Source organism: Syngnathus scovelli, chromosome 1 (genome assembly GCF_024217435.2).
Source record: "Syngnathus scovelli strain Florida chromosome 1, RoL_Ssco_1.2, whole genome shotgun sequence".
NCBI classification, from domain to species: domain Eukaryota; kingdom Metazoa; phylum Chordata; class Actinopteri; order Syngnathiformes; family Syngnathidae; genus Syngnathus; species Syngnathus scovelli.
In genome coordinates this window covers 17,514,318-17,536,367 of record NC_090847.1, presented here as the reverse complement: position 1 = coordinate 17,536,367, position 22,050 = coordinate 17,514,318, and the positions used below count along the sequence as shown (strand labels likewise).

The window sequence follows — 22,050 nt, the reverse complement described above, 5'->3', positions numbered from 1 at the left end:
CTACTCCAAGTCTGCTCCAAGCTTGTAATTTTGGAACTTGAAACTTGGAATTTAGAAAACAAACTTTAGTTTACTTCTAGGAACCCTTTATGTTGAAACCTTAGTTGAATTACAAACAATTTGGATTTGTACCTGTGTGCCACCTGTTTGCCTGCCTGCCATTCCCCCTCCCCCCTTTCCTTGCTTGGCCTACCACCTTTGCCTGCCTGCCATTGCCTTTCTCCCTCGGCCTGCATGCCTGCTGGCCTCCATTTTGGACATTCTACCTCCACCTTCAAAAGGGTATGAGCAACAGCTGTACACAGTGTTTTAAGATAAGCGTGTGACAAGAACTATACAACATCTAACCTTTGAAATTTAAACTGAACTGAGACTGACACTCACAATACTGAAGTCGAGCGTCCGGGTCAGCTCACCCGGGTCAGCTAAGCATCCGATTGGCAGGATAAGGTCATTTATCCAATAACCGTCCAGTTTCAGCCAACACACTCGAAGCTAAGAGGTAAATGAGAATATGCTGTATAACCTGTGACAGGAAAAGATCACTTGCGCATATGTTGTAATTGAAATGTACACTCAGCAGTAAATATTTCACCATTGTGGATATTTCACCATTATGAATTAGAAGCCAGTGAGGGGGGGCTGTGGTCACCGGAACGGGTATGGCCAGCATAGGTTTGAATGTATTGAAGTTTGCTGAGGAGATAAAAGGGTGTGCCATTTAGGATGCTGTTAGAGTAGTCAATGCGGGATGTGATAAAGGCATGGATAAAGGTTTCAGCTGCAGATGAAGAGAGAGAGAGAGGGGTGAAGGCAGGCGATATTCTTAAAGTGATAGAAAGCTGTTTTCGTCACTTACTTTAATGTGTTGGCAGAAGATGAGATTGTTGCCTGTGATGACTCCAAGCTACTAGCAGTGGGGTGAGGGTTAGAGGGTAGAGTTGACAAAGGAGAGATGAAGCTCTAGGGTCAGTGAGGCGAGGGAGGGATTTGACCTGTTACGATTGCCCAAAGTCAGCTGGGATAGTCTTCAGCACGCCCACAACCCTCTAGAGGAAAAACAGATAATGGATGGATGGTGTAGCAATAATTGCAGTGAATGTTGCACACAATTATCTAACGCCTTTTTGAACTTGCAGTGCTTCCTGGATTGGGGGCCTGAGGACCCATCCTGGGTATGCACATTCCAACCCCCAATCAGCAGAAGTCAGGCAATGTACGGAATTCAACCATTAAAAAAACTGACCAACTGCATGTGTATGCGATTTTGAGAAGAACCTTGAGAGATTGCATTTTGATGTTTCATTTTGTGATCCATATTGGATTATGTTCTGCATGTGAGTTCCATGGATTAATCTATTGGAATATAAATCACATTGTTGGATTGCTTGAATATTGATTAGAGTTCAAAGCTAGATTTGTTAAACACAAAGCATTGTGGACCACGCCCACGTGTCTCCAGAACCCGTGATGGGCTTGCCTCGACGAATGAGCTTCAGAATCTGTTCAAGGCCCAAACCGGGCCGGACACTGCAAAAGCCAGGTGTGCAACTGCTAGAGAGCTGTGCAAAACCATTTATTTTCTTTTATTCCATTTTTTTATTTTTACCTTTTTCCTTGCTGCCGAATCCTTCCTTTTACGGCCTGGTTAACTGCAGAACCACTTCTAGCTCATTCATACAAGAGCACAATCAGTGAGTGCAATACGTATATTAGGGTACACATTTTAGTGCCTAGATTTGGGGGACAGGAGTTAAGTCAATTCACCTTTTCGTATGTTAACACCAACTCATGCCTAGATCGTGTATTATGAGTTGATTTTATTCTTGATCTTGTCTACCCAATGATATTAACCAACTCATGCCTAGATCGTGTATTATGAGTTGATTTTATTCTTGATCTTGTCTACCCAATGATATTCTCACCATATGACAATATATTTAAATATCCAGCATCTCAAAAGCATGATATTAGCTTCTTCCAGCGGCATAAGATACAAAAGCATGTTCATAAACAAGGATAGCAGTTTGTGAATGTGCTTTATTCATTTAATAACTTGTACAGGGCACATATTTGCATCTCCGCTCATTTTTGAGCAATGAAATTTGCATATTTGGAAACACACTTAGCACTCTTTGGCAGACACATGTATTTGCATATTTATTAACTTTCAGCACGTTCTGCATGTTGAATTTACCCGTAATTAATTCAGTCGTAATTGGGATTTTGTTAGCATTTTGTGTTAGTATCGATTGTATTTAATATTAAGTCACTTCTTCACTTTCAAAGAGATGTAGAACCTTTGGCACAAAATAGAGACGTCAAAATGATGTGTGATAGACTGATGATTATTTTCCTGGCTTGTGTCTTTTGATCCTTCTTATTTTGATATTCAATTCAAAGAATACTGTTGTACAACTCGTATGATAGTGCTTTCATTTGGAATATTACCCTGGTACACAGAGGACATGATCCTATTAAGTATTTAGAGTAGCATAACATTCTATTTAAACAGTACAGTGTGAAAAACGTCTGCTGTATTTGGATTTTAGGGGTGAAATTCGATTGTGCGTGTGCGTGCGCGTGCGTGTGTGTGTAAGCATTCTCATTTTATATTTAATTAAATGCACCTTCAGTCCGCCTGGTGTGTGAACATACGCGTCCCCAAAGTGACCTGCATAGTATTTGTGGAAGTGAATGGGGTCCAGCGAGCAGGCGCCACAGGGCTTATCTTTTTATTATCTAATATCCACAAAGGAGCGATTCGGGAAGAGGTGGAAATACAGTATTTTGGGGGAATGAGGCAAGGCTTTTCGATGGGATTTCATGTAGACGTCACTTAAGATGATGCCACGCCGTTGCATAAGAAATGAACCATCGACGTTGCTGAATTAGTGCTATCACCACAAATGTCCACTTTATGCTTCACGTTTCAAGCAGGAATGAATTTATGTCAAATATAAAGTCAATACTGTTCCTCAAAACAACTTTGCAGATTCACAGACAATCAAAACAGTCACTCTCCCTCCCAAGCAGTCTGCCTGCCCACCTGTGGTTGGAGGAGCGGCGACCGGGACCTGTTCAAGCAGACCAAAAACAAACTGAACTGAGAGGTCAGGAAAGCCAGGAGGTGTCACGGGGAGAGCCTGGAGAGACACCTCTCTGCCAATCCTGATCTCTCAACAGTGTGGAAAGGTCTGCAGAGCATCACGGGCTTCAAGAAACGAACCCCCCGTTCTGTGGAGAGCCCAAGGCTTGCTAACCAGCTAAACAGGTTCTACTGCAGGTTTGATCGGTCCTCCCACACAACGGGACCTCCTGCAGCACAATCTACATACTCACCTCCCCCCACAACTGCTCTGTCCACAACTCCATCACCGTTGTCACCGACTCTCTCTCTGGACACCCCGGGAACGTACGCCAGGATCCTGTTTGTGGACTTCAGCTCAGCGTTCAACACCATCGCTCCTGACATCATCCAACAAAAGCTCATCCAGCTCACGGTGCCTGCCTCCACCTGTCAGTGGTTCACCAGCTTCCTGACTAACAGGAGGCAGCGTGTGAGACTGGGGAGCATCACATCTGACACTTGGACCACCAATACTGGAGCCCCTCAGGGGTGCGTCCTCTCCCCACTACTCTTCACTCTCTACACCAACGATTTCTCCTCAGTGACTCTCCTGTGAAGCTCCTGAAGTATGCAGAGGAAACCACTCTCATCGGACTGATCCAGGACGGTGATGAGACTGCGTATAGACAGGAGGTGGAGCGGATGGTCCACTGGTGCAGCCAAAACCACCTGGAGCTGAAGCCGCTCAAGACCGTGGAGATGACGGTGGACTTCAGGCGAGACCCTTCACCACTTTTATCCCTCACTATCCGCAGTAATACTATTCTCTCCACAGACACCTTCAAGTTCCTGGGAACCACAATCTCTCGGGACCTGAAATGGACCGGCTACATAGACTCTGTCCGGAAGAAGGCCCAGCAGAGGCTGTACTTCCTGAGACAGCTCAAGAAATTCAACCTGCCGCGGGAGCTGCTGAAGACCTTCTACACTGCCATCATCCAGTCTGTCCTCTGCACCTCCATCACTGTCTGGTTTGGATCGGCCTCCAAACAAGACAAGCACAGACTGCAATGGACAATCAGGACTGCAGAAAAGATCATTGGAATCAACCTCCCATCTATCCAAGACTTGTACCTGTCCAGGACCAGGAAACATGCAAGTAACATCTCTACAGACCCTTCTCACCCAGGTCGCAGTCTGTTTGAACTACTCCCCTCCGGACGGCGTTATAGAGCTCTGTACACCAAAACCAGCAGACGCAGACCCAGCTTCTTCCCCCAGGCTGTTGCTCTGATGAACTCACACCACTCTTAGAGTCTCAGAGTCATTACTGTGCAATAACATCCTGCTCTCCACACCTTTTTTAAATTGTCTACACTGTTTGTACTACGTGTCCTCTCTGCATCCATTGCAGCTTGGTCATCCTAGAAGAGGGACCCTCCCATCTGTGGTCTCTTCTCAAGGTTTCTGATTTCCCCTAGCAGGAGTTTTGAGTTTATCCTTGCCCTCTTGGGAGTTTAAGATCAGGGGATGTTTGAGAATATTTGCTATTTTTCACACGTCCTGAGTGTTGTTCTTAGTCACCTAAATGTTGAACAGAGGCTGTGATTTACCGAAGTAAAATTCCTTGTTTGGCACGTTCAAACATGGCGAATAAAAACTCTTGAATCGTGAATATCAAACACTCCCATACGTATTCGATCCAGGACCCCAAATGAAAGTGGCTCAGGTCAGATTTTTAAAACAAAATTGAATGGAGCCATTCAGACTGCCTTGGGAAAAATCCGATCCAGGTCGCATATGGGCAAAACAAAAAATCCGAATTGCGCTGGAGTGTGAATGTAACTGTGTGAAAGTTCTAATGGGATCATGGCAATGGTGTACGATTGCATGTTTAGCTCTAATATTGATGCAATTGTACTGTAGCTGCCTACCCATGGATAAAGATCATAGCGCTTTAAATCTGCACCCAATCAACCACACTATCTTACTCCTGCTGTTTTTTTTTTTTTTTTCCCACCAAACAGCTATGATTTAGCGCACTTCTCCTGATGGGGTTCTGCTCCATCCTCTGGCTGCAGTTGGACATCTGACCCTCTTGTCAAGGTGCTTGCTCTATCACTCACAATGTTTTATTCATGGCACCTACAGGTAAATTGTCACATCACAGCCAAAACAATTGTCTTTGCCCATTGCAGACAGACATAGATCAACAGTGGTTGATACCCCATAATTGGCAATAGTCATTATAGGAATAAGAATGTTGAGGAATTAGTATTTTTGTTATGAAATGACTGGTAGGTATTTAGATTCCCTCCCACTGAATTAAATCACTTTATTGGATCATTCCCTTTCTGCTGTCCAGGTGTATCTAATGGTATTGCAGAAAACAAGGGAACAAGGACAGGACACATTTTTTACAACAATTTTTTTTCCAACCATTGAATGAGAGACACATACCTGTCGCATCTCCAAAAGGGAAGCTTCAAGGCAGTAAGTCAATTTGAGCCGGAGCCCCTCTTGATCACAAAATGTCTTTTCCCCTCATGAAAAATGCAAGAATTGTCCCTCACGATCAATAAAACGGGTTCTGCAGTGATCACAGTCTGTAAAACACCTGTGAGGCGACAGCCAATTGCGGAATGACTGAAATTGATAACATGTCGCCGTTCAGTCGTCACAGAGTGCTCTGACTCTTCTCCTTGATAGTTCACAATGAATCAGTGTCAGTCTTTGATCAGAATGTGGTGCCCCATCCAGGGACTGAGAAAAAGAGACAGGAAGCAGAACAGAAAGCGTCACGTATTTACCCCTGCATTTCAATTCCTCTAATGACTATTCACCTCCAGTCGCTTTACAACAGCTTGGAGGAGGCCAAGAGCTGGGCTAAAGCCTTTATTATCAGAGATCTGAGTGAACATTATTGCTTTTACTGCATGAAGCAAACGCTTCAAGCAATTATAATCATTATCATTATCCGCTGAGAGACATGCTCGACGCAAATTGGCTCTACATCAGTAATTATGAGATGCACCCTTTCTCTAAGGCAGATGCAGGACGTTTTTGTGGAGCTTCTAAAATCTAATGATGGACGATCTTGTGCAGAATTTCAATAGACTCTTTTATACAGGTCCCACATTTGTGCCATCAGTACTCACAAAGTCGAATTACATTTGAAAGGAATGGTAGCAGCTCAATTCGATTTTGTGTTATACTGCCAAATAACAGTGTGATGGTGGAGTTAGGTTGGACTGTATATTAGAGTAATCTTCATTATAACATGTTGGAACATGTTTTGTAATGCTAATTTGTGCATGCGCACAAATTTATGGAATAAAACTGCTATAAATAATGTGAGTTTGTGGGCTTCATCACCAATGGAAGGTCCATATGTGCACCATCAGAATATTTTTATAATTGTTATTGATGGGTGAAATTATTATACGGTATATTATGGCTTCAAAACAAAAACACTAGGCCCTATTTTGCTTGGAGTGCGCTTGGATTAAAAATGGGCACAAATTAATTTCCGTGCCGACGCAATCTGTCATGTTGCAGCCATGTTGCGTCTCTCTGAGCATTCCGGCGCATGGAGTTGTAGCACCCCCAAAGCGCCTGAGAATTTGGTGACAGAAAGTAGACACGCTTGGCGTAAAAGCAGGCGCATCGTCATTTTCGAGCAGGGGCAATGGTGTTTGTAAATTTCGTTGATCCGCTACACCACACTTGATAATCCCGCCACGCCTCAGGCATACCTGCAAATTTGGTTTAAAAAGAAAAAAAAGGTAGACTACATTTTAGACTCTGAAAAAGCAGGCCTAACTCTTGCCGCAGGTCAATTAAACAAATTATAATCATTACCATACGACTCGTGTTCCTGTCCTGCTCGTCCATTTCCACCCCGGTCTTGTGTGGAGGCTCACGGTCAGAATCTGTGGACTTCTGTTTCCTGTCTGCTGTCCATGAGTCTCTGTCCCACGTGCGTCTTTGTTCGCCCCCCTCCCTTCCCTTTAATAAACCCTGGTCCAAGCTGCATTTGGTCACCCTGCTCCACTCATTCATGACAAATACAGGATGCCACTCAAAGTAGTCGGGGCTTGAGAAGGTTTGATTCCACAAACGCCTGTTATGATTCTATCAGTGCAAAGTCCAGCAAAATACCAAAAGAAAGAAAACGGCACCCGTGCGCACAGTTGAATTTAAGTTCCCCGTGTCAGTAGCTGAGTTAAACCAAAGTAACGGAACATGAGCAATGGCCTTCTGAATGCAGAATAACCAGTCAATCCATTATCCAGGTGAGAGTTTATGCACACAGTAAAATACACATTAATATACCACACATTAATTTGAGGTTTTATCGCTTCCCAACCTTCCCGCTGGGATGCTGCTGAGGGAAAAAGGGGATTTGGAGCAGCAGGACCAAACAAATGTCTGCACTAAAAAAAGGAATATGGGAACCAAACACCAGATGCTGTCACAGCAACATTGACGTGTTTACTTCTTACACTTTCTCCAAAGCCTTACAACTTTTTGATTGTTTTGTGCTTGATAGAGTTTTGGCATCCACATGCATAGATTCGTTGCAATTTGCTTGACACGGCAACAACATAAAAAAAAAAGAAATAAAAAAAGATGAAGATGCTATTCTTGATATGCTTTGAACATGTTTGCTCTGAGAAAATGCCAATAGCACTGTCGGGTTGTTGTTTTGATGTATCTTGTGCTTTTAACACAAGCCAGACCATCACGTCTCTTCTCTGAACTCAAAGTCATACTAGTGTTACATTGCCTTGAACATCAGATGTCAGTCAGCTAGCTAAACCACTATGCTGCAAAATCCTCTGCGTATTCTGTTCTGTTTGACATGCTGCAGCCCTTTCAGTTTGAAAGTTAACTAATTTGATATTTGTTAAAGTGTGGGCCAAACAGTTAGCACGCAATTTTGATCTGAGATTTAATTTATGTAGTCTGCAATACTTCCTGCACTCCCCTACACACTTAAAACTGCTGCGTTAAAACTTGGACCAACCCTGGACGTTTGGGTTGGTTTTCAAAAACATAACCCAATTTGTTGACTTGTTTGTGCAACCAAATGGGTTGTTTGGAAAAAAACAATTTGACCCAACACCCCTGGTCGGTCCAATTTTTAACCCAAATTGGGTTGTTTTCAACCTTTTAAGGATAAGGGCATTTTAAGGAAATGATGTGGTTGTATGATTTTTAATCTAAATAAATGTGTATTTTATTCTTCTATATTTACGATTCTGAAAATGATGTACAAATTCCCAAGCTTAGAAGTTGTGATAATGTAATGAGAGAGTAAAAATAATTAGACAAAAAATAAAATTGCCCACTATATTTTTTATTTTTGTATATTTTTTTTTTAATGTCTGCTTAGGTAAGGTATGAGTCACACGTGGATGCACACACTATCGGGGGTGCAAGGCTTCTAGGTGAAATGCAGCGATGTATTTTTCCTTTGTCTGGAAAACCAGGGGTTGTCAATACTCTCTTGTATTCTCTTCCATCCATACATTTTCAAGGCCGCTTATCCTGTTCATTGTCGTGAGGGGCGCCTATGGAAGCCAGTGGCAGGGCACATATAAAGACGATCAACCAATCGCACGAACATGCACACCTTCACTGAGTGAAAATGGATCCCACGCTGCCCGCACGCAAGTCAGGTAAGTGTACCCCTACACATTTAAAGCCACAATATCCACATTAACTTTCTTTATTTCGAATTTTTTTACCCACCATAGAATCGCACCGAGTATTTTCTAATACAGTATTTCACAGGAGATACATCACAAGCGGCCCCCCTTACAATAGGTGAATTTCCGCAAGGTAGAGGTTGACTTTTTGTAAAAAAATATATATAGTATATATTGGGGGATTATGTCTATTACGTTTTTCCAAAACCCCGCCACCACCTTGTCATACACACACATGCACACAATGTTCCCGTCATTCAAAATATTTGTCACACTTAACAAGTTTAACATAAAATACTAAATGAAGAATACATACAGAGCTGGAGGCTGTGAGAGGACCTTGCTCTGCGCCTCCGGCAGAGGACGAGTATGCCGTTGGCTAACAACTATGTCATATTTTTTTGTTTTATCCTTAAATTCGCTTTGCTAGAATCCCATGGGGCATTTCAACCTAAATTACAATCCTGGTGGATTAATACAGTTTTAAACCCTTGTTTTGTTGTGCAAAAACAAAAGGTGGGGGCCATGTTTCCTGCTCCTGTTGCTGCTTTTTCTTCTTCTGTGTTGTCATGGTAGCTTCATTTCACTTCAAACAAGAACATCAACAAGGACTTCAAATGTGTGTTAATCCACTCGCATTGGGTAAAGAGACAGGATTGCAATTGAGGTACAGTAATCTGTTTTAAGACAAACTTGTATTTGCCGATGTTTCATTGTCCTTGCTCTGTGATCGGTGGCTACGCAATTCTTTACCAACTTATAAGGCTCGACTGGCTCATCGAGGACTGGTGTGAACATAACCACCTGCTCCTAAAGGCCGCAAAGACCAAAACAATAGTGACTGATATCCATAGAAAACATTCCCCACACAGGCTGGTTAATATTCACACCTTTGAGACAGTGGAATCATTTAAATAACTTCACCAAAACAATCACCTGGACTGGATAGACGACACAAAGAAGACCAAAGTCACTTACTGGTTAAGGAGGCCAAGGTCTTTCGACATAAGCAGCAGCTTGCTCAGGACCGTTTATGGCACTCTGGTGACCTCTGCGATGTTTTATGACATCGTGTGCTGCAGAGGAGGCATCGCAGACAGAGATAGAAAGAGACTTAACTGCCAACAGGAATCTGTCGAGGAGGAAGCAGACAGAAAGAAAAGAATATTATCCAAGGTGACATCCATCATGGACAACACTCTCCACCACCAGCATTACTCTGTAGGGTCCCCGAGCAGCTCGTTCAGCGCCACTCTTTTACAACATAGGTGCAGGAAGGAGTTCTAACATAGGTCGCAAGAATAACTATATAGCACATACGCAAACACTTTCAACAAAATACATTTTGTCATAAATATCCGTTTCCCCCCCTGTCACTTTGTTGACCTTTTACTAAACTTATTTGAATGTGTTTTACCAACAAGGATCAGTTAAATTTGGTAAAAATTGCACTTTATTATCAAATCAATAAACAAGAATGCAACAATATTTTAGCAACAGTGGATGTGATTTATGGCTTGTAGTTAACAGTAAACATCAAAACGTGTAAACAATATTGCAAGAATAGCGCAAATGTACTGTACACTTTATATTCATAGCTTCAAGCTTGTTTTTCCACTGACTTCATCATCTGAAGATCCTGCACCCACCCCTTGGTGACATGAGAGGCTAAGGATTTATCATTTTTAAACAAATCCAAAGCGGCACACTTGGGTTGCTTTGGACACACATAGGAGGGAGCAGGTCCTGGTCGCTGCACCACTTTGTATTTGAAATTCCGTAGGGATCTAAATCATTTAGAATGTGTATTTTCCAAGGTATTGATCTCTAGCTTTGCGGTCTAGCTTGTCTTTACACATAATCCCCCGAGTTTCATGCATTTAAACATTTGGAAGATGATGTTGTGATGACACGGTGCATGAGCTCAATATGACCACATCATCAGGTCATCTCATTTATGCATGCAATGCTTTTCCAGGGAAAAAAAAGAGTGCTTTTTGATATACTGGAATGGCTTGTTACTGATAGTGAAGCCACACAGGTTCATACATACTTAACTCTGAATAAAACAGCTGTTCACTCTTCATTTTTTATTTAGTGTACCGTTTTTACCACTACTTAAACTGTCATAGGAACATTGTTGTCCATACTTTGGACTGCAATTTTCAACACATTATTTGTCATTACTATTTCTATACTATTCAGTTTTTAACACTTCTTATCATTATTATTTATCAATCCTATTTCTTTGGTGTGACAGCTGTCGATCCTAATTTCCATATTTTCCATGTAGTCTTAAAGCTGAGAACCTTCAATTCATACTCACTGCTTCTAATTCTAAGCTTGGAAAGCAGAAAATACAACTCTGCTGATTTGGCAGTCCAAGCGGAGGTCTCAAGTGGAGGTGGGTGTGAGTTCCATAATGCGATGCTCCACACAAGTATTCTATATGCCTTTGAAGGGCAAACATGGGAGAAGTACTCCAGCCTATGCAAAAGGCCACAAGACAAATTAGACAGCAAACACATCACCGCACAGAGGTGGATGAGACAAAAGTTGAGGAATAAAGATGGATGTGAGGTTGGAGGAGAGAAGAACGGGACTTGGTTGCATGTCGCCATGGGAGAGAAAGTGTGAATGTATGGGATATTGGATGTCCTGACCAGGCCAGTGGAGGGCACGAGGATGGATTGGCCACTACGGACCGACGAAGAAAGCCAAAACAAGAGAGGGAAAGATGGGATGATGGAGGTGTTGAGGAAAACAGGGCAGTAAGGAGAATATCAATGACCAGACAGCGACGCGTATGGATTTCTCTTCAGGCTCTTCAGCAGAGAACTTTACAGCTGCGCAGGAGTGGATCGAATTAGAAGGGAGAAAAAGAGGGCCTGCCGATCCTCCTCTGAGAAATCAACACATATGCATGGAAAGCTTCTTTGGTGCTTTAACTTGTTTTCCCTTCTCAGTTTTTAAAACCAATACAATAAAATATAACTTTTGTGTATTTCACAACAGCTGGAGCTGTACATATGACAATGTGACAACCACAAAGACAGTAAAATGTAAATTAACCCACCTAGTTAAACAATAACAATACACTCAATCTAGAGCCATATAATAAAAACTGGTCTTCAAACAAATTTAAATAGAATTTCAATAAAAATCACTTTACTTTTCATGCCCCTATATTTACATGTTGATAATATAAAAGAAACATTAGGTGGTGAGAAAATTAAGAAACATTGCGCACATTTACTATTACAAACAAGCGGAAAAGTAGGATCATGTGTAAGATGATTTAAAAAAAAAAGAAACTTGAATAAATATAGTATTATTACAAAGTGCAACTTTGTTACATTTGCATAATTCCAATTATTCCACGTTGACACATTTCCTTCCTGATGTGATTTGTGCTGACTCTTAATGCCATCAGCACAAACAAAAGAATCTCACGTCAGCCCAAGTCTTACGATTTATGTGTGCAATATTTCTGACAAAATAAACAAATCAGAAAGACGTAAAAAAGATTGAACAGTAAAGAAAGGAATAGTAGAGTAGGCTTAGCTCAAGGGCTTGTCAATCAAATTAGCCTCAGCCATTCTAAAGGACATTGCAGACATTATTGATGGGCTAACCAGCTCAGTGGCCTAGTAGTAGAGTGTCCGCCCTGAGACTGGAAGGTTGTGGGTTCAAACCCCGGCCGGGTCATACCAAAGACTACAAAAATGGGACCCATTGCCTCCCTGCTTGGCACTCAGCATTAAGGGTTGGAATTGGGGGGTTAGATCACCAAATGATTCCCGAGCGCGGCACCGCTGCTGCTCACTGCTCCCCTCTCCCCCAGGGGATGGATCAAAATCTCATGGGGATGGGTTAAATGCAGAGGACAAATTTCACCACACCCAGATGTGTGTGTGACGATGATCATTGGGACTTTAATTATATTGATCTATTGATGATTGATGCCCACAGATATCAGTACAGTAGTTTGACTCTTTGGTGCACTGCTGCGGTTTCTTCAAACAGGCAGCATCCAGTTTTATGGGCTTGCTAAAAAAAAAAAAAAAATGTCACTAAAACCTTTGTTCTGTACAAGGTGGCTTGTTTTTTTAATTAAAGTTTTTGGAGTTTGTTAGGATAACCGGTTCAGATATTGAATGGATTATTATTTCACCAATCGGTGGCTCTTTTTTCCACAAAGAGATAATCCATACATTTTTAAATTTTTGTCTTTGATTCCCTGAACAAAGGTTGTATTTGAAAAAAGAAATTGGTTTCCCTTAACGTTAATATTTCTTGTGGAGTGATGATCTTGAAAAACACGTTTATTTAAATGTCAGCAATTTAGTGCGAGAGCATGGCACACTTACTTCAGGCTCGGCAGGTAGTGGTTCTATAGGTCTGGGAAATGGGGCACTGTTTGCGGTATCACCAGTGCCTTTCCCAGTTCCTTGAGGAAGAGGCATCTCCTCTGGAGCTTCTCCCTGTGCCACTTGTGTTCAATCCCATCCAGATGACAAAGGCGTTGTACGCTTGTATGTCCAACATCTCAAAGAATTCATCCTGGTCCTGGAGCTGGCTGCTTATGGACTCTTCATCTTCAATGATACTCAACCTCATCCTCTAATTCAAAGTCAAGATTTGCACAGGTACAATATTAACTAACAACTGTATAAATGTGTTCTTTAATAACTGAACAAATGAATGAAAGAAAAACTGAAATGTGGCTCACGTGAACAGACACATTATTACTTTTAATGCGGAGCCAATTATATTCAAATATGTTTATAAAATGGTTGAGGATCTCAACAAGTCAAGTGGTAAAATGTAAATGATCTATCCAGCTCAACTGGAGCACTTTAAGTGATCGGATCTTTTGTAAGGTTTGCTGTGATCAAGAACTCTTTTGCAACAGAAAGGAAAGGAGTAAAGTGATGTCCTGCGATTCCCAACAGAATGATCGCCTGTGAAGAAGATAATGAGTAAATCAATGAGACTGGTTGTAAGACTCAGGCGAAGTCATGCCTGCTCGGTTGGGGGTAAGCTACTATGTCTTACTATTAGGCCTCCAGCATCATCTCAACTGAAATGTCTTCCATGCTTTAAAGTGTAGCGCATGGAGTTTTTCAGCTTGTGTCGCCGTGTGCATCCAAATGTGTATGTTTCGAGGCACTCAGATGAAAAGAATGGCTACGGGTGAATGCTCCACGTGCCATATTCATATAGCATGGCCCCATTAGTGACAGGAATAAAAAGTGGGTTATATATTACTATGCTGTGCTTTATGGGTGAGTCATAGTTACACTCCTTTACCCAAGTCTTCAGTGCAGCTACATTGTACCGAGAGTCGTTTTTATTTATATTTTACTTTGCTTTGATTTATTTCAATAAATGATTGTTTCTATTGAATGGTTGATAGGCTGGGATAGGGCCAAGATTCTCCACGGCCACAAATACGCAGGAAACCCCAACAAATCAAATATTTTATACAGTGCAATAATTGACACTTTTATTTTATTTGACTTTTATTTTATTTTATAGTTTATCCAGTGAATAAGAAACTTTTTGAAAAAACACTAAACGCACACTTACATTTTCAGCTATAGCAAACATGCTGTGTTTTCAATGGCAGTGAATGTCACATTCACATCGGAGTTTCTGTGCGTGCGTTCAAGGTTGCAAATCTTTGCAAAAAGTTTGCCAACCGCTTACATTGTTTTTCATTGTCCAAGGAAATTTAGTAAAGATAAGTACAGGCGAACATCTACTGAAGGTCTAGTAACCGTTCGGCGAATGTTTGCGACCTTGAACGGAACCGTACAAGAACACAATGTTTGCTGGCCTTGGAAACACTTGCAATTGTTTTCCGCTCAGTGGTTTAGGGGATTTAACCATCTAAGGTTGCTTAAAGTTAAACCAAAATAATCAATAGGTTTCTGTCAGGGTACAGCAATGAATCTTTATAGTTTTATTGCAGACATAGCACGGACACCGTCTTGCTTTCTTCCTCTGCTCGCTCTTGCCTTTAGACTGTGTTGCCTTCAGGCTTTGCCTTTATCGCAGCTCTTCACTTGTCTGATGTGCTCAGGAGAATTTTTCATTTTGCATGTCAAATACACCACTGAGACCAGTTGTACTGTTTTCATCTACTGTAGTTGTTTGTGTGTGTGTGTGTGTGTGTGTGTGTGTGTGTGTGTGTGTGTGCGTGCGTGCGTGCGTGCGTGCGTGCGTGCGTGCGTGCGTGCGTGCGTGCGTGCGTGTGTGCGTGTGCGTGTGCGTGTGCGTGTGCGTGTGCGTGTGCGCGCGTGCGTGCGTGCGTGCGTGCGTGCGTGCGTGCGTGCGTGCGTGCGTGCGTGCGTGCGTGTGTGTGTGTGTGTGCGTGAGTGAGTGAGTGAGTGAGTGAGTAATTAATCAAAATGGCTGTTTGTGTGATACCTCCCATCAGTTGATGAGGTGATAAATGTTTTACTCAATTGTTCTGACAAGCATTTTTTGGGAGGGCTAAATATTTTTGGTGGACATACGTTTGTTTATTACAGTTGAAATCTAAGATGTCCTTGACTTACCCCAGATAAATCCCATTATGTTCCAGTTAACAATAACTCGAACATTAGGTTGTCTCAAATGACTGGATGTGGCATTAAATTAATTTGAACATGTCAGTCCTCAAGTACAAAATCCAAGTAATACCTCATTTGAATCTAGTCGGCTAATTTCTCAAGAAGTGAATAGGTACTATGTTTGACACTTTAATTATACAACTGCCAGAAAGTCAGAAGAAAACAAAAATGACTTCATATACAGAAATCAAAATGTAAATTAGAGGGATGTAATGTCTGTCTGAAAAGTGCTAATTCTAAAATCAACAACAATTTTAGGTGTCAGAGCCTTCATTTGCAAAATCAAGAACATTCTATATGAACATTCTAATGACCTTATCACGGAACATATGATAATTTTATACTCTTTTTTTTTTTTTTTTTTTTTTTTCTTTTTTAATCCACCACAAAAAGACAAACATTCACACGTAATCACACATTTTTTTGTGCAGGCCACACAAAACGTCTCAACAGCAGATCACTGAAATGGAAACCTACTTGCTGTTTGACAAGTTTGTGATTTGCTTGGATTCCAAATCAATTTTATGAAAGGAAGAACTAAATCCATGTGCAGTTAGACTGTAGTCAAAAGGTAAAATTGACCTTGAAATTCAGAAGTGTACTACTTTTTGGTCATTTTCACCCAATACGTTCATTCCACTTTTGAACAATGGACTCAATAGTTAATACTAGATCACAGTTTTTGTCCTGATCCCTCATGTCATCCGGGTTCGCTACACAGGCAAAGCAATGATTCTCTTTGTTAAGCTCCTAATCACCAGCAAACAAGGGGCCTATCGCATTAAAATTCATAGCACATAAAAAGCTGCAAATGATGAGAGACTTTTACTACTACATGCCAGAAACTTAAATTGACAGTGTGGGGTAAAATTCATTCCAGCAATATAATAATAACTTTATGCTGTTTGATCAATTTTTCTGTTTGATATCGCAGTCATAACAAATGAATTAAGTATGTGAAATGTATTTTATGATATTCTTTTTATTAAAGTAGTATACTTGGGACTGAACTTTGTATTGAGTCTTCAGAACATAGACGTGTCAATATTCTGCACGCTTTGACGGACAAGATTTTTCATCACACTCAATACTACAAATATGCCGCAGAGACTGCCGTGCAAAAATTCTAATTCCAAGGTCAGTGTAAGTATGACGTGAGGCGTGGTGTAAATCTACGCAGGGGGTGCTAGACTCAGTTTTGGTATTTTCACAGACCTCGGTCTTGTGGGTACGAACAGAGCCGACAATCGAAGTAGCTGTTCTCGTTCCCTTTAAGTGCCATACGAGAGAGACACTCTGATAGTCCTTTTGTCTACTTTCAGCCACCAAATTGTTGAGCAAACATGGAAGGAAACGCTAAAGCACAGAGAGATGAACTAAAATCAAACAAAAATCAGGATACACCAGTTTTTACACTCAAAAGCAGCTGTGCTGTCTGTGAAAATACAGATAGAGCTTCATATTGACGAGGTGGTCTATGTATTTGAATGTTTTCACCTCCAACCCTGTTAATTCTTTTATATAGAGAAGATTGGATGAGAGGACATTGGTTTGGTTATATATTCAGGACGGTGCTTGAGTGTAATCCACATACACTTCAGCTCGGTCCCTCTTGTGTGCCCTGCCCTTAAGAAGGCAAACAATGGATATTCTTCAGTCTCCTTCAGCTCACCTCTTTCAACACATTACCTTTCATCATTTGTGCTACAGTGGATCTCCTTCTCTCTCTCCTTCACGATTTATATGTGAACGCTAATGTACAACAGAAAAATATCAATACAATAGCATGCACTTTGCAAAAAAACAAAAAGGAGAAAAAATCCCATCATATAATAGATTTTATGCAAAATAAATTGGATCACGTGTCGGTATCGAGGGATTCTTCATTAAGCCCAGTTGAACACTTAGTGGGTATAAACAAGGTGCTCTACACTTTTTATTCTGCAGCATAAACACTCAATACATGCTAAGCCTCATTCTCTTGGTACGCATAATGTTGCTCGGATCTCACTGAGCTCCCATGGACCCGCACACTGGGCCCTGTCCTCCTTACTCCTTCTGCCAATAGCTGTCAAGGAAAATCAATATTGTCAATTCACATGGCAAATGTTGGCTCTTGACTTTGCAAGGTGATGTCGTCTTGTCTCTGCAATGTTACTCTTAACTCAATTTGATTTTAATTTCTGTCAGTCATTGTCATAAATCAGACACTAGAGGGGTACAGTATGTGACGGCCAGAACCTTTTGCAAGATAGGAAAATGTGTGTGTGTGTTTCACGTGGTTTGAACAAGGATTCAATTCGATCTTGAAGGAAAAGCAGATAGTCTCAGGGGTCTTTGTGCAGAAATCTTCACTCTTTGGGTTAGGTTTAGCTTCAGGTTTTTCATCATGTGCATGTTGCACTTTTCCCTCTGTGCTCGTTATACCTACCCAAATTCTCTGCACAAAAACTATTTTTTGCTTCATACAACAACAGAGCTTGTGATGAGGAAAAGGGGGACATGCAAGGACAGTTTGTATCTTTTCATCTCGCGAAAAGATTTCTGTAAAACTTTTACAAGAAGGGTTTTGAGCTGACTCTCATTTGGGATATCTACCCAGAGACTTCACTTCCATATTCAGGTTTTATCTGAAGACCCGGCTATATTAAAGCATGTTGCTAAAAGGAATCCAAGCAAAAGGCAGAGGAAGAAAACAGGGCTCAGTACAGAGTTGGTAGATCTTTGTCTCACCAACAGATTGCTGCTATTCTAAAAACTGGTTTATTGTGTCTCAGAGGGGCACACACCCACATCTGTAGTACATACAAAAATGTATGCACACTGACGCGTGTTCAATTCTGCATATGCAACCAAAGTGTGAATATTCCACACAATGTCGGCATCTACAGGAGCATGCTACCCCTATGTTTGATTTTGTTCTGATGAGTTTTGAAGATTTTTTTAAAATTTAATAATGATGATTTTCACACATTAGACCATTTTCTTAGTATGCATCAGATTCCACTCAACATCCAAGTGAAGCCTATTAAAGCTCATGACGAAAAGAAGTCAGCCATTTATTTCAGCAACACAACTTTTTCATGGTCAGGCAACTTCACAACATAATCAGAATATGTTGGTAAGTTTTAATTATCTCTCATCTGTGCCCAGTAAATAGGCACATGCTGCCTCCGCAATTGCCTGTGCACACAAATCTGACAATAAACTCCTCAGATACAGTACGTATTCCCATGTATTATTTATTTCAAATTTTCTATCATCAAGCAGAGGGAGTGTGAAGGCTAGTTAGAGCTGTCATTTCAGAGAGTTTCATGAATAGAGACGTACCATAGAAGATTCTGAGTCTGAAATCTATCAAGGTTGCCGCTTCTCCAGGGAATGTGTCTCAGCCACTCTCACCATCTTGTTCTTGTTTGATCCAGGCTGAAGCCTAAATATCAGTAGTTTTGCTGCAATAGGTGACTCATGAGGTGGGAGAGTGTGAATAAATTCTTCAATGCCATTTCAGTATCTTATCTTTGAAAAAGCACCGTCCACATTGCACACAGTGTCACATTTGACAACAGTTCATCATGTTGTCTTCTTTAAAAGTATTCTGAAAGTCAGTTCCTTTGTTTTTGCTTTCCTTTATGTTTAATTTTGACATTACAAGATAAATAAAATACGTGAGAGGAACAGTTAAGCTTTTTTTGTCTGAGTTTTTCCTCTGTATTTACTGCACCTCACCTTCTCAAATGCAACGATACAAAATATTGCATCTTTTGTTTGAATTGTAACCCGAGATTAGCAGGTCTGATTTGTTTCTTAGATTTGTCCAATTACATTCATTATGAAAAAAAATATGTACAGTATGTTGTGTGCGTGCATGTGTGCGCGCATTTGTGTCCATGATATATTTTAAGCATCCATTTATTGTACCTTTTGATAGAAAGGAATAAAAGTCTTTATAACTTGAAAAGTATTCAGATGGGCTGTCGAAACCAAAAAAAATCTCTTTATGCTGCAAATTAACATTTGTAAGCTTGCTTCGGCAATCCTACAAAGCAATATCCTGTTCTTGCTTTTTAATTCATTCTTACCTCTCTCATTGGTGCATTATTGGATCCAATTTGACAGAGTAGTTTGCTGAGGAAATAGAAAGCCATGAAAGCAGTGAACCTTTATGTATATCAAAATCAACAAAGGATGTTGAAGCGCATGAATGATAAGCCTCAGAGCTTCTCAGTGGATGTCTGCTTGTTTAAGCTGAGGTCCAAACCTTCATTATCAAATTAAATCACTGCATTGCATACAGTATGAAATGACATTTGTTTTTATACTCGATTTCCTCTTGATGCTGCAACACCAAAAGCAATGAAGTAAAGGCTGAAGATTAATTCAAGCTTTTACAATAAGACACTTAACTTTACAAAGGCATAGACTAGCGAGAGCTTGTTTAGGATTAGCTGATGTTTTCGAATGATCGTGCTTTCATAATATATGATGTTGCAAGAGTCAAATAGGAAGAAATGGACCAAGGACATTCTGATAGCTGCAATAAACAACCAGAAAAGGAAACTGTCTTGATCTGAAGATCCAGTACACAAAAGGTGCAATAGAGTGCCCTTCATCGTAATCAACAGTTTTTATTTATTTTAACCATATACTACTGTATTTTTTTTATTGTGACACATAATAGAAGAATACCTTGTCGTATTTTTTACAGTGCACGTTAGTTTAGAGTTTAAATGTGTTATTTGATAACTCATTCTATCCCTTCATGACTAATTTGGGGTCTAGTTTGGCCCCCATCTGAGTTCTGACAATCATATCAACTACATTTGCAAAACTTCCTTCTTTCACCTCCATAATATCGCTAAACTTCGACCATTTCTCTCCAGTCCTGCTGCTAAGACGCTTGTCCATGCCTTTGTCTCCTCCAGGTTGGACTACTGTAGCACACTCCTCATCAGGATCCCAGGCAGGAACTCACCAAGGCCTCGTTATGTCCAAAATAGTGACGCCCGGGTCCTGATGAGAGTGCATAAACATGAGTACACCCGCCCCATCCTTCGCACTCTGCACCGGCTCCCTGTTCACTTCCACATCGAAGTCTTCCTGCACACCCATCACTGTCTGTACCGTGTAGCCCCCACCTGTACCTCGCTGAACTTCTCAACCCACACAAATCAGCCAGAACCCGGTCAGGTCAGTTGCATCTCCTGCACCCACTAGGACTCATCTGAAGACCATGGGAGATGCCCCCAAGGCTTCTGCTCCCCATCTGTGCAATGCTCTTCCTGAACACCTCCACAGACGCTTTTGAAAAAGGATTCAAAAAATTTATTTGGTGGTAAACTACATGTGGTGGGAGACACAATGACACATGACTCTGACAGGGCGGGATCAAAACAGCGCAATCTTTGGTTGCTGGATAACCTGCTCTACCCACAGCTATATTGGTGTTCCTCAAATGGTACTTAAATTGTGTATTTTCTTAGTATGTTTCTACCTTAAGCCCATTATGAACGCATTCAGCAACCTGCCATACTATTCACCCTTTCCCTCGATAGATATTCCACAAAAGCGAAAAATGGCACAGTAAATCCACAAGTTTCCCACTATTTGGATCATTTCTGCAATGAATTGTGGACAATATGCTTTGGCTGAAGGACTTTTGACGTGGATGCTGGCTCAGCCGAAGTGTCATACAAGGCCCCAAAAGGGGTGTTGCGACAAAGTACTTAGAAGAACTGGAATACACTTGGGAACACACAATTGTAAAGCACAAAGGTGGAAGTGTGGGTATAGGGACTGGACATTAGTGTGCATTTCCTGGTGTGGTGTACGTGTTCTTCTTTGTCTTTGATAAATTGGGTGTCATGCTGACAGCATCTCTTTGTTCATCTTCTCGAATGGATATAGACTGTTCAAATCCAGGTGATGTCTGCCACCGGTGGTGATTGGTGTTATTCCAACTTCAAAGTCATCAGATGTGGTAGAGCAAGGGTGTCAAACTCATTTTTTTGCTCTGGCCGCATTGTAGTCATAGCTTCTTTCGGAGGGCCGTTATGACTGTCAACCCAAATAAATGCACGAGCACCTCATATTATATACAGTAAAAGCTACAAAACAACCTGACAAATAACTCGTTTTCAAATCAGAGTAAAGACTGGTCAAACATTTTAAAAAATATATATTATTAAAAGTGAAGACAATTTCCAATTCTAGTAATGACACACGAATTTGACGCACAATTTGTCTTCGCAGGCCGTATCTGGCCCCCAGGCCTTGAGTTTGACACCTGTGTGGTAGAGGAATCATTTTTCTAATGATCAATAGAAGAGACACTTGTCTTGTTGCTCATCCCTGCAATAGACATTATACAAAGACTTATGGGGATGATGACAAATGTTTTGTAATACTGATACACGGGAGGAAATACAAACATGAAAAATACAAACATGCCATATGCAGTTTGGCCATTACAGGCCAAGGATAAATCAACATTTAGTGTGCGCCAACACTGTGGAAATATTTATTCTGGAGAACAAACAATGTGTGCAACAAAGCTGCCATACTGGGAGACGCAAATCAGGCAGATTAACTGTTCCGGCAATGTCCTGTTCCCAGACATGTTCTTTTGGGGCAGATGGAGGCAATG

The 22,050-nt window shown here is 41.1% G+C and overlaps 1 long non-coding RNA gene across 1 annotated transcript; it reads left to right on the top strand.

Annotated features, from left to right (window-relative positions):
- Positions 1-131: 131 nt before the first annotated feature.
- On the top strand, positions 132-21,325 carry LOC137840844 (uncharacterized). The gene is made up of 3 exons (XR_011087955.1): positions 132-282; positions 8,614-8,754; positions 20,330-21,325. It is a non-coding gene; the product is annotated as an uncharacterized lncRNA (long non-coding RNA).
- The last annotated feature ends 725 nt before the right edge of the window (positions 21,326-22,050 follow it).